This window comes from Ailuropoda melanoleuca, chromosome 2, assembly GCF_002007445.2.
Source record: "Ailuropoda melanoleuca isolate Jingjing chromosome 2, ASM200744v2, whole genome shotgun sequence".
Taxonomy (NCBI): Eukaryota; Metazoa; Chordata; class Mammalia; order Carnivora; family Ursidae; genus Ailuropoda; species Ailuropoda melanoleuca.
The window spans coordinates 195424015-195435562 of NC_048219.1; the positions used below are offsets into that span (position 1 = coordinate 195424015).

At 51.9% G+C, this 11548-nt stretch overlaps 1 long non-coding RNA gene across 3 annotated transcripts; it reads left to right on the plus strand.

The window, feature by feature from the left end:
* The first annotated feature begins 218 nt into the window (after positions 1 to 218).
* Positions 219 to 10788, plus strand: LOC105234610. Of its 3 annotated transcripts, none has more exons than XR_004623689.1 (4): positions 219 to 604; positions 1015 to 1285; positions 1393 to 1606; positions 10161 to 10788. It is a non-coding gene; the product is annotated as an uncharacterized LOC105234610 (long non-coding RNA). The 3 variants fall into 3 exon arrangements; XR_853129.3 differs by having other exon boundaries at positions 1396 to 1606; XR_004623690.1 differs by having other exon boundaries at positions 1486 to 1606.
* The last annotated feature ends 760 nt before the right edge of the window (positions 10789 to 11548 follow it).

Genomic DNA, 11548 nt, shown 5'->3' on the forward strand with positions numbered 1-11548 from the left:
GCCTCCCTCTGCTGCTGGCTCCTGCCCACGGGCGGGTATCTGACCCGAACATCCGCCTGCCTCTCCTTATCTAGCCTGCTCTCCAGGACAGAGGTCCAGGGCCCGTGGGTGTGTTCCCGTCCCCAGAGGGCCGTGCTCTGCCTTTGCACGAGCTCCCGGAAAGCCATCCATGGAGACGAAGCCGCTGGTGGTTCCTTCCGCAAAATGATCAATAAGCCTCTAATTTGTTCTGAGAATTTGAGTTTTCACTCTTCGGGGTTTTTGAGAGAGCCCTCACTGGAATCCCGCTCCTTAAGGAGACTTCCGCAGACAATGAGATCGCTCTGCCTTCCAGTTCCTTCATCTGTGAAAATAATCACAAGGTCCCCACCTAGCTCCACAGAGAGTTCCTGAATGCCGTGGGAATAGGATGATGTTTGGGGACTCATCCTGGTTTCCAGGGCAATGTCTGGGCTGGGAGGGGCCGTGAATGTGGCCGGGAAGGGGGTGGTAGGGAGGACCTGGAGGTGATCCAGTTTCTCAGGCGGCCTCAGCCGTGACCGCATCAGGAGGAAGCGCCTGCACCTGATAAAGGCTTTCATTGCGTTTCTCCTGATGCCACAAGGTGCGTCTCTGTCCCGAGGCTCCTAGGCTTGAGCACAGCACCCTCCCCGCCCCCATCTCCCCTGCATGGCCAGGCTCCAGGGGATCTAGGAGACCTGGGGTGGACACCAGCCTGGAGATGGGGTCCTGCACTGCCCGCAGAGCTGGGGGTGCTAAGGATTGTCCTCTAGGGGGGCTCCCGGGCAGGGTCTGGGGGATCTGTGGGGGGAAGCCGGTTGTTCCCAACCGGGAGGGCCCAGGAATGCTGACGTGGGGTCGAGCATGTTGAACTGGTTTGAATCCAAATGAAGGCATATCCAAAGTATGACAGGCATTCTGGTTATAGAAATACACACAGGGGAAGCCAAGTAGCTCTGGGACCACCCGGCAGAAGACGGACAATAGACAATAGACGCTTCTCTCACTTCCCAGCTCACTTCTCCAACCCTGGGAATTGGGGAGCTGTTTAGAATAGTCTGCTTAAAAGTGAGCAAGCAACCACGTGGCCCTTTATAACCCACCTGCCGGGGCCCAGTACAACTGGCCGAGCGCTCGCCCACCCTGGCTGGGCACCTGCAGGCCCCTCTCCGGAGCCCCTCCCGCTCCCGCCGGGTCAGACGTCCCCCCCTCCCCCGCTCTGCTGCACTTGGTTCGGAATCTAAGATCTTCCTGGGGCACCTGCTGCATTGGCCAAACTTGCAAGGTAAACTTTTATTGCCTGAACTCTAAGCAATTCCTAGGGGATGAAGGGAGGTTTAGGGAGGCCTTGGAATCAGGGCATTTCAGGGCACATGCCGCTCTGCCCCCGAGAAGCTCGAGCAGGTCCTGCCCCTCGCGTGTGCAACGGCTCCCCCGTGGCTCAACCGTCAGGCTGCAGGAAGTCATTTCTGAGGCGGCTTTCAGGGGCAGAGTGACCACAGCCTCTGAGGTCCCTGCTGCGCTGGGGCACTGGCCATGCCTGGAAGCGAGACCCCCTCTGCCTTTCTGAAATGTGGCTCCAACTAACGCAAGACATGTTCCCGCGGTAAGTGTGGTGGGGCTTGCAGGGAGCCTGACCCTACATTCCTTTCCTGGAGGTGAGGCCAAATTATAATTTGGAAGGTGGTTACCAAGTGGTTAATTATGGGAGTCTTATTTTTTTTTTAAGCTAAAATTTATGAATGGTTGCTCCATGTTCAAAAATATCATATATATATGTTTGTATGTATAATATTTATATACATAAAATGAGACTTAATAAAGTAGCAGGCCCAAGGCTGTGGAGCTCACAAATGCTGGGGACACTGTGTTGAGCACAGGGTCAGTCTGAGCCCAAAGTCCTTGCCCGTGACAATCCTGCTGTATTTAGGTCACTGGGTTGGGAGGTCCCAACCATCCATGCCCGTGGTGGGGCCTGGAACTTGTCCTGTCTCGCGAGGGACCTGCTCTCCCTGGGCCATAACCCTTGCTTTCCTTGGTGGCTCTCTGTCCTGTGTCCTGTGGCTACCACCCCACGTCTGCTGTATGATTTCTGTCCTGATGGAAGGACAGTGGGCTTTGCAGGGAAGGGAGCAGGGCCCCTCTCCCACAAAAAGTGAGCTCTGCACAACACTTAGGCGTGTCCTCGTATGTGTAAATATTATCATCTAGCTCTTAAGGGACTATTTGTTTTTCTTTTTTATTCCAAATTTTGGTGGAATGTTCTGGCTTCTTCATTGGCTGTGTGGTTGAAATAGGTGGTCCTTATGTTTTCCTTCAAACTTTGAGTCCACTCGCCTATGAACTGTTGTGAGGTACATCCTATAGGATTTTCGTGTCCCTTGGTCCAACTGCAAGTGTGCGGCCCGTACAGTCCTTTCTGTACAGCGTCTCCCCCAGAAGCAGGAGCCCCGGGCCGAGGCTGTGTGATCAGACGCAATTAGCAGGGGCAGGACCGCTCGGCTCTGACGGGCTGGGTTTTGGAATGTCTCACTCCGGCATTTCTGCATTCCGCACGGGCAGAGGGAACCCTGCAGAACCTGCCAGTCATGATGGTGATTGAAAAGGAAGAATGTTTTCTCTTATCTCGGATTTGAGCCAAGACACGGGGATCCAGCCGTGCCGGCCGCCACCACTCACGGCCTCCTGTGGGACTGGCCCTCCCCTCCGACCACATACCCCCAAGCCTGCGACCACGTGAGCAGTTAGGTCCCAGAATGTCAGCAGGAAGGGACCGCAGACACTCCTAGCCAGACAGCCTCGGCTTCCAGATAAGACAACGTGGCCCAGGGAGGAGGGGACGGGCACCGGCTGGGTCGAGTTCTTCCTCCTTCTCTTAAGTGGAGGAATTATTATTTGCGTTCCGCAGACAAACACACACATACCGGTGAGCGGGAGTGACCTGGCCGAGCTGAAAGGTGGTTATCTGGGGCCTTGGATTCAAAAGCGGTCCCTCGAGTGCATGCACGATCCATGCACACGTATTCATTCATTCACTCGTGTGTATATGTGAATACACGCAGAGCTCCGTTGCTGGGTCATTTCTTCTCCGCGAAGACGCGGACAGACCACTGGCCTCTTCGGCACCCTCCACATGAAGTTTCCTGCAGCTCAAGCTTCATCTATTTTCCTCTCTTGCTCAACGCCCTCTCTCCTGGGGGGGATGTCATGTTCTCCGACGAACCGGCTCTCGGCACAGCACAGGCTGACGTCGAAATCCCTGTCTTGCTGCGTGGGTGTCTGCAGCTCTAACTCCTGGGCTGTCCGGTAGCCCCCCACCCCAGCCTGCCGGAGCCGAACTTGGGGGCTTCCCTCCACGCTGCAAGAAGCATTTAGCTCCAAGCCCGTAGCAGATGCGCTCCTTCCTCTTTACCTCCCAACTCCGTTCCGGGCCTCCAGGGCTGACGGTAGCACGGTGCTCCTGCCTCCATCACCTGGGGTCCGGATTCGCCCCCCTCTCCCTCAGCCTCTCCAGTGAAGCCCCCTGATTCTCGATTGGAAACCTCCCTGCCCAGGGGCTACCGCAGCCCATCCGTACTCTGCAGGGAGAGGACCTAGCCGGCCCGGACACCTGAGGCACGTCCCAGCTAGGCGAGGCCTCCCCGCCAAGGGGATCGCTCTCCCTTCTCTCATCCCGGCCTTGCAAAAAACAGAGCTTCTCTCTTTTATGGTATTTGCACATAGGGGGGTTCTGAGGACGTGGATTGGTGCCTCCTTCCCTGAAACCTGCCCTTCTGGGCCTCTGGCGATGCCCCCGCTCTAATCAGACAAGAACGCGATGTGTGACATGTCTACAGCAACCTTCCTGAGGAGGCCAGGGGCTGAGGTGACTCACTTGGTCAGAGAGAAAAGGTGGGAACCGTCACTGTGACTGAGCCTCTGACCCACCTATGGAGATGGGCCCCATCTAGAACCACATCCCTGGGCATGCTGCAAACACGACAGCGGCTTGTCACTCTGCAGGCTGGGGAGAGGCTGGCAGCAGGGGAAGCAGGGCATAGAATCTCTTGCAGGTGTCAAAGTACCTGCTGGGGGAAGGAGGCTGAGGAGAGGAACTTGCTAGAAGGAAGGCAGGTACCTCACATTGACCGGGCTGTCCCACAGGGGCTCAGAGAGGGGCTCTGCGGTGGGCCTGTGGCTCAGGGTGACCCGGGTGGCTAGTTAGCTCTCACTTGTGGGCAGGCAGGCGCTGATGCACTTGGCCACACGCCCCGGACCCCAATGGTCTACAGTCTGGACAGGCCAGTGGCTCAGGGCCGCCAGGGCTCACCCCTCCATTGGCCCCAGAGTGGTCTTTCCTGCTCATAAGTGCCATGCTCCAGGTCCCTCAAGCAAGGTGTTTTTAGGTGGAGAAACTCGGGATTCTTGGCCGAGGCAAGGAAAGAGGAAGGGAAGTGTCCAAAAGTCAAAATTGTCCTGGCAGAGTTTTTCTTTGGGAGGACCCCAAGAAGATGCAGCTCCCCAGCATGGGAGTCCCAGACTGTGCTCAGAGTCTAGGGGCTCAGAAGACCCGAACGGCAGGGTCCGAGGAAAAGCCTGGGGAAGCAGGATTCGGTGGACAGAGAGAGAGGCGCGCCTTGTTCCGTCTGCTCTGAGCAGCGGGGTCTCATCTCCTGCCGCCTCTCTGCGTCCTTCCTCTTTGAGTCTGTGCACCGTCCTGCCATCCCTTAGCAGAGCACAGACGGGACAGGAACCCGGATCCCACACGCCGTGGCAGTGAGGTCTCGTGCAGTTAATTCTGTTTTGTTCATCTGTACGGAGGCGTGGCCAGCGTGAGGAACACAGGAGAAGAAGCAGCAGATGGATATTGAAGAGCGCGGTGGGACCCGGTGCCCAGTGCACGGTGGCCCCCGCTCTCGCCACCCTCTCTTTACTCCCCTCCCCTGCGCCTCATGGCTGTATGCCTCTTCTCATCCCCTAAACCAGGGGTCCTCCTATTGTGGCCCATGGGCCAAATCGAACCATGGCCTGTTTTTGTTAATAAAGTTTTATTGGAACACAGACATTTGCTTATACACTGTCCATGCTGCTTTCCTGCCACAGTGACATTGTGGAGTAGTTGTGACGGAGGTATATGGCTTTCAAAGCCTAAAATAGCGACTATTTGACTCCTTCCAGAAACAAGTGTACTGATCACTGCTCTAAACTTAGAACTTTTGGGATACCTCCAAATTTGCCTTCCTGGCCTTTTTTCATTTCTTTCTCTATCCTCTCCCTTGGTGGTCTCTTTAACATGATAACATTATTTTTCACCCTTTCATTTGCTTTCAGATCTAAACTTCAGGCTTTCTCTCAAAGTCTAGACATACAAGGATTCATTGACTAAATTCAACATGTTTAAGCTGAAACTCTTCATCATTTCCCCCAAATCTGCTTCTCTTCTGGATTACCCTATTTTAGTTAATAGCCGCTCCAATCCACAGAGCTCAAACCCTGGGGTCAGTGGCCTTTGCTGAGTCTCTCATGCCTGTTGTGCTTTATCTCTCTAATCTGGTGAAGTGCTTGTCACCTCAGGAGAGACGAAATGTCCTCTTCACAGGGGTGGGACGTAGGGACAGAATGGGTTAATGTTTGTAAAACACTCAACACTAGGCCGACAGAGATGAAGGGCTCCTAATCCATCTGGATAGATGGATGGATGGATGGATGGATGGATGGTGGCTGGGTGGGAGGGAGGGTAGATAGATGGATGGATGGATGGGACAGGCTCCAACAACTACATGAAGTTCGATACGGGTGCTGATGTCATGAGAACTCGGCTTCAGGAAACTAATTTTGGCGACAATGTACAAAATCGTTTAGAGGGAGGAGGGCTTGGAAGAGTATATCCTCATCCCAGGTTACTAACGGTCTAGGCACTACCCAGGATAGCAAAGGTGTATGAGAAGGAGCCAGGAGGATGCTGCTGGAGGACTGGACAGTGACCAGGCCTACCCAGGCAGAGCTGGGAGAATGCGAGGGACTCAGCAGAGGTGACCTCAGGGTTTGAGTTCCAGGGACTGGAGCTACCATTAACCATATTAGGGTAATCCCGAAGAGAAGCAGATTGGGGGAAAATGGTAAAGAGTTTGAGTCCAGACACGCTGAATTTAGTAAACACGTTCTTGTAAAGGTATCACTAGGTTCTAGAAAGTGATTTAAGGTGGCTTACCAAAATACATGCTGTCCAAGTAAAGGAAGTTAGGAATCCAGGGCTATGGGAAGAGGGTGAAGCTTGGAAGGTCATTTAAAGTGAGCCGAGGAGACTGAAAAGGGGACTGAAGAGGAGAGCCCACTTCCCAGGGCTTGTAGGAGGGGGCCCAAATGGGTTCCTGTCTGCAGAACACTCAACCTTGGGTGCGCCCAGAGAAAGTCTCCATGAATGCTCACGGTTCCTTACTGTTATCTTGACTTTATTCATTTATTTATTCATACATGCATTACCAGCCTGATGGAGGGTAAGATCCCTGAGGGTAGGAACTCTGGGCTGTGTCTCATTGCCATCCCCTCTCTTCTTCCCAACCCCCCCCGGCCCCGGCTTAAAATACACAAACACATTGGAGTTGTAGTCATCTAGTTAGGCTGCATGACTGAGTAAGTGACCTGGACCCCCTTAGGTTGGCGCCTGTCTGCACATCTGGTCCTCCTGGTGTGTGAGCACAGTTCCTGCCATGACGTGACCCCGGCAACAGCTCAGCCCCAGAGCAGGTCCAACCCCGTGTGCAAGTGCAAGGCTTGGCGTGCGCCCTGCAGGCACGGGGTGCTGGAAACAGGACTGAACGGGCACTCTGGGGGCAGAGGAAAGGCTTTGTAAAGTTTGTCGAATGTTTTATTTAGTGTGAAATTATTTCTCACTTTATTTATTTGAGTTGTTTTCCTTAGGAGCAAGCATCCAGAGCCGTGCTTAATTTAATAATGTATTTGCTTATTACATGCTGTGATTTGCAATCATAAAATCGCCTAGAATGGTACTGAAAGTTGGCAGAGATAAACACACCATATGTAATCCCTTCAAAACTGGGAATTTTGGATGTCAAGTAATGGATTGTTACATTAAATTTTATTATTATTACTTTTGTTATCCACTTGGGCATTTTATAATTCAAAATTAGTATAATTTTTGATTTAAAAAAGATTTTTCAGGTCCTTAAAAATACACCCACTTCTATTTTTAGGCTACCTGAAAATTCGATTTTTGCAAAGTGAGTATCTACAATAATTCCTTCCACTTTCAAAATTTGGGGAGCAACTTTTGCTCAGGAGTCTGGGGAGATGTGTTCAACCAGGTCTTCATTTCTGTGCCTAGACAGGGAGATTTATCTGCCACCCTAGGAACGAGGCCTGCGTATTATTACTTGCTCTGCAATGTCCAATTTGGTCTTTGATCTTTGGGCCATTGTTAATTTTATGGTTTACACAATTCAAAGTGTCAGACAACTGCAAAGTGTTTGCTCAGGAAAGAAAACCAGAGCAGGACGCCCGGGCCGCTCAGCCGCCCTCTCTCGCACGCAAGTCTAGGGAGACTCCAAGCAAATATTTGCACAGCAAATTGCATATTCGAAGGCTATGTACTCAAGTGAAATTCTCTTTCCAAGGGCCCGAGAGACCAGGCGTCCCGCTACCTGCCTGGGACGGTGGAGGTGGGAGATTGGCCCTCTTTGATTGGCCTCGAGTGCTCTGGACACGCAAAGCAAACACACAAACGTGTCCTGCCTACTGAGGGAAGCACGTGGATCTGTGCTCCTCATGGGAAAATTTGGAGATGCTCCCTAGGGTTCCTTGTACAGGATTGGCGGTGGGCGGAGTTTGGGCAGATCAGGGAGCCTTGCAGTGAAGACTTGATTTTGGAGTGCGAATTACGGGGACGAGGACGAACATTTGGTGAGTATCACTATGGACATCACCGAATTTAACTTTTCATTTAATTTCCACGAAAGCCTGTTAAGGGCTAGAGTTTCCCATTTGGTGGCATAAAAGTGGGCACCCTGCCTAAGGTCACAAGACTGGTAAGGAGCAGAACTGGGAGCTGTATTCAGGAATGTGTGGGTTTCAAGTCCCTGCGTTTTGCACGGTGTCACGGTCTGGCTGTGACTTCTGCTGGTCATCAGACAACAAGTCCCCCACTCTAGGGACAGGCTGCCTGGCCATACAGCTTGAGGATGGTCCCTGTCGTGCCTAGTTCTCGCTCTCTCATAATGGCGGGGGGCGGGGTCCCACAGATACATGATCTGGACACTCATTCTTCACCGGAGAACAGGACTGAGGGGGTCATTACAGCAAGCTGGCTACTCTGGGATGGCCCCGGCATGGATTTGGGGGCTCTACAGGAGTTCTGAAGACAAATCAAGGGGAGGGAGCCATTGATCTGGGCAGTCCTCGTACAGCCCTCCCTGGGCTAACTCCTGGTGAGAGCGAAGCGTGTGATTTGATCAGGGGTAGAAAAAGATGTGGGTGCGCATCGTATAAAACTTTCATGCCCTTGATAGGACCGTGAGTGGTTTTGTTGCTGAGGCCTCATGATCTGTGTTTTAAGGCAGGCGCTGGCCGGCAAGCAGGCCACGGCCCATAGAATTTTATGGAGTCACGAGGGAAAGGCATCCTTTAAAGCCACAGAGTTAAGAACCACATGCATTTTTCAGGCCTCCAGTTCCTCTGGTTGCCAGAATGGAACTCATGGGTGTTTGGGGTCCAAGTTCCAGGCACAGAAGAGCGTGGGGAGCCGGAGGGGAGTGCAGAGTGTAGAGGAAGGGAGAGCACATGCAAGGACAGAGTGGACGTGCAGCCACAAAGACCTAGGCCACTCCTCGGGGGCTCTTCCACTGCTGGGCTGAGGCAGTGAGTCTGACGGGTGGTCCAAGGTAGAGCATCAGTCGAGTGCTTCAAGGCCAGGGGCACTCGGGCTCCTGTGGCTCAGTGTCCAGGACACAACCACACAACCGCCCGGCCCCTGAGACTGTTCTCTTGCATAATAGCAAAGGGCCTGGATGTTCCCTGGGTCTACTCTAAGAACCTAGTCCTGTTTCTTTGGAACTCTGTGAAGAATCCAAATTGTCACATGGCGTTTCTTCAGGATATCAGTCTTCAGAAGGTAGATAATGGAATACGGTTTGAGTTATCTATTTTTTTGGCTTTCGGCTAACATCAGATGTGTATTTCTTACTTGAAGCAGAAAGGAGCATGGCTTTATCTGGACATTTTTAACTGACATTTCACTGGACGCCTTCAGGTGTCAAAATGAAGCAGAATTAACCTTTCTGTCCCGTTCACACATTCTAATTTCTACCACATGCCAGTATTTATGTACACTGCTGGGTTACCATTTCTAGAAGGTCTTAATCAAATGGTTGAAAAAATACATTCTGCCTCAGGTCTGTCAACTGGCCAGTATTTTCCTCTTATACACAGTAATGACATGTACCATTATTAAAGCAAACGTGACCTTTCTAAAGGAAGGCCCAATCAAATGTCATAGTCAGTATTCCAAAATGGCCTTGTAAAAACGCATGAAAGCAATCTTGGGAGAAGCCATTTTCCAAGAAAAGCCAAGTCAGGATCCTGTGAAACCTTGCTGGGTTTTAGTTTTCTCTATCAGATTACATCCTGGGTTTCCAAGGGGATTACAGATTACAAACCAAAAGGAAGGCCTTTTTTGAGTTGGAAGAAAAGCAAATGAAATATGCAAGATGTTTATATTTCCAACAGCTCAAGTGTATTCACAGCCACGCATGCACGCACACACACACACCCCAACACTAAGAACATAAACTTTTTAATGAGTGCCTGCAGTCCTATCATTTTCTGTGCATGAGTCTTTAGCATAAAAATCAGATTGCATCTGGAACAGTTCACAGTGGAGAGGAGCTAAAGGCCCCGAAATCTCTTTGCTTGCCTGAAACCTGTGTCAGCTCCTTGAAAGTGACCGTGACCTCTTTCCGTGCCTGGCCACCCCACCTACTTAGGAGACCGCTCGGGCTCTCCCTCACTTACCTGCCCCTGGAATGCATTTCCCTCCTGGTGATTATGCCACGTGGATGCAGGTGTGTCTGTAGGAAAACGGAGCAAGCAGACACTTTCCAAAGCGATGACCTCTGCAGTCCTCAAAATGGCACCCACGGACATGGCATCTCTCTTCTGTTTCGCAGGGTAAGCGCAGGTGCCCCGTTGCACTTCTCAGTCTTCGTTGAGCTCTGAACTGTCAAGAACACTTGAGGCTGGCTGTCCTCTGAGTTGGATATTAAGGAAAATGTCACTTCCATGACTAAGACTCGGGCAGAGGAGGCTGAAGGACCTGTTTCATAAAACTACTTACCTACGGATTTGAGAGTTGCCTCCTATCCACCCACTGCCCGCCATCTTCCTCTGGGATTCCGGGCCACACTGCACTGCTGCCCACCCGTCTCCTGGAAATGGTCTCCTTCCGTAGGGCTGAACCTCCCTCCTACCCTTCCACCCCTTTGCTTATTTTGTTCTGCTAATGCCCTTGCTATGTGAACCTATTTTGACTGGTTCTCAAAACTGACCTCACCCAGATGAGCATTGCAATCCTACGCCCAGCCACCCTGTCCTGGCACAATTCCCCACTCCCCCAGGGGACCTTCCACTTTGAGTCAAAAGAACATAGGTGACTTGAGTGCACTTAAATGTTACCCACCCATCTTCCCAAACGAGACTATGAACATCTTGAGGGCATTGTATCTTGCCTAGCATGTGATTCTAATTTTTGCTTGATTGCCATTTGTTGAATAAATAAAGGAATGCATCGAGCATGCATGAATGTTTGAGTTCTGTTCCCAACTCTTAAAAATGTAGGGCAATTTCCATTTTATCTGTCGTGGATGTAACAACACTCATACCAGAGATTCTTCTGATGATGGAATGAAACAGCAGGGACACGAGCTTGCATTAGGCACTCAGGAAACACCAGCTCCCGTTCTCGGCCGCTTTCAGCACCTCGGCATCTTTATGTATAGCATTTTACTATCGGCTAGGTAAGAGTCTGTATCTTACTCCCAGGAGAGGACCTATGTCCTATGTGTGTTGGCATCTCCTTCTTTACCAATGGGAGTTCCAAGCATAATTTCAGCTGCACGAGGAAGCAGGTGTTTTTTTCTGAGCCAGCTCCACTCATGTCCTCAGGGGTAGTAAGGCTAGGAGCAAGGCTCTCACCTTGTCCCTCCCGAGACTCACCTTGCATGGTTCCACACCATGGCCTCACCCAGGGTCTGGACCACGACAGGACCCCCACCCGATGTGCCTGGAGCCCGAGCTTCATCCATGAGTCTGACCTTCCCATCCCATAGGCTTGGCTGTGGCCATGACTGTGGCCAGAACTTACAGTGATGACATCAGTAGGTCATTATCATCCCCCAGAAACTGGCTGCTGAGGGCAAGAGCCCTCACAGGGGAGGCAAGCACACAAAAAACTCTGATGTGCACAAAATACGGACCTGCCAGACTCGGCATCCCCGCCACCGTGTGCTTGGGGACAGGTTGAGATGAGATGGGGGCTGGCTGGGTGCAGACCAGCAGG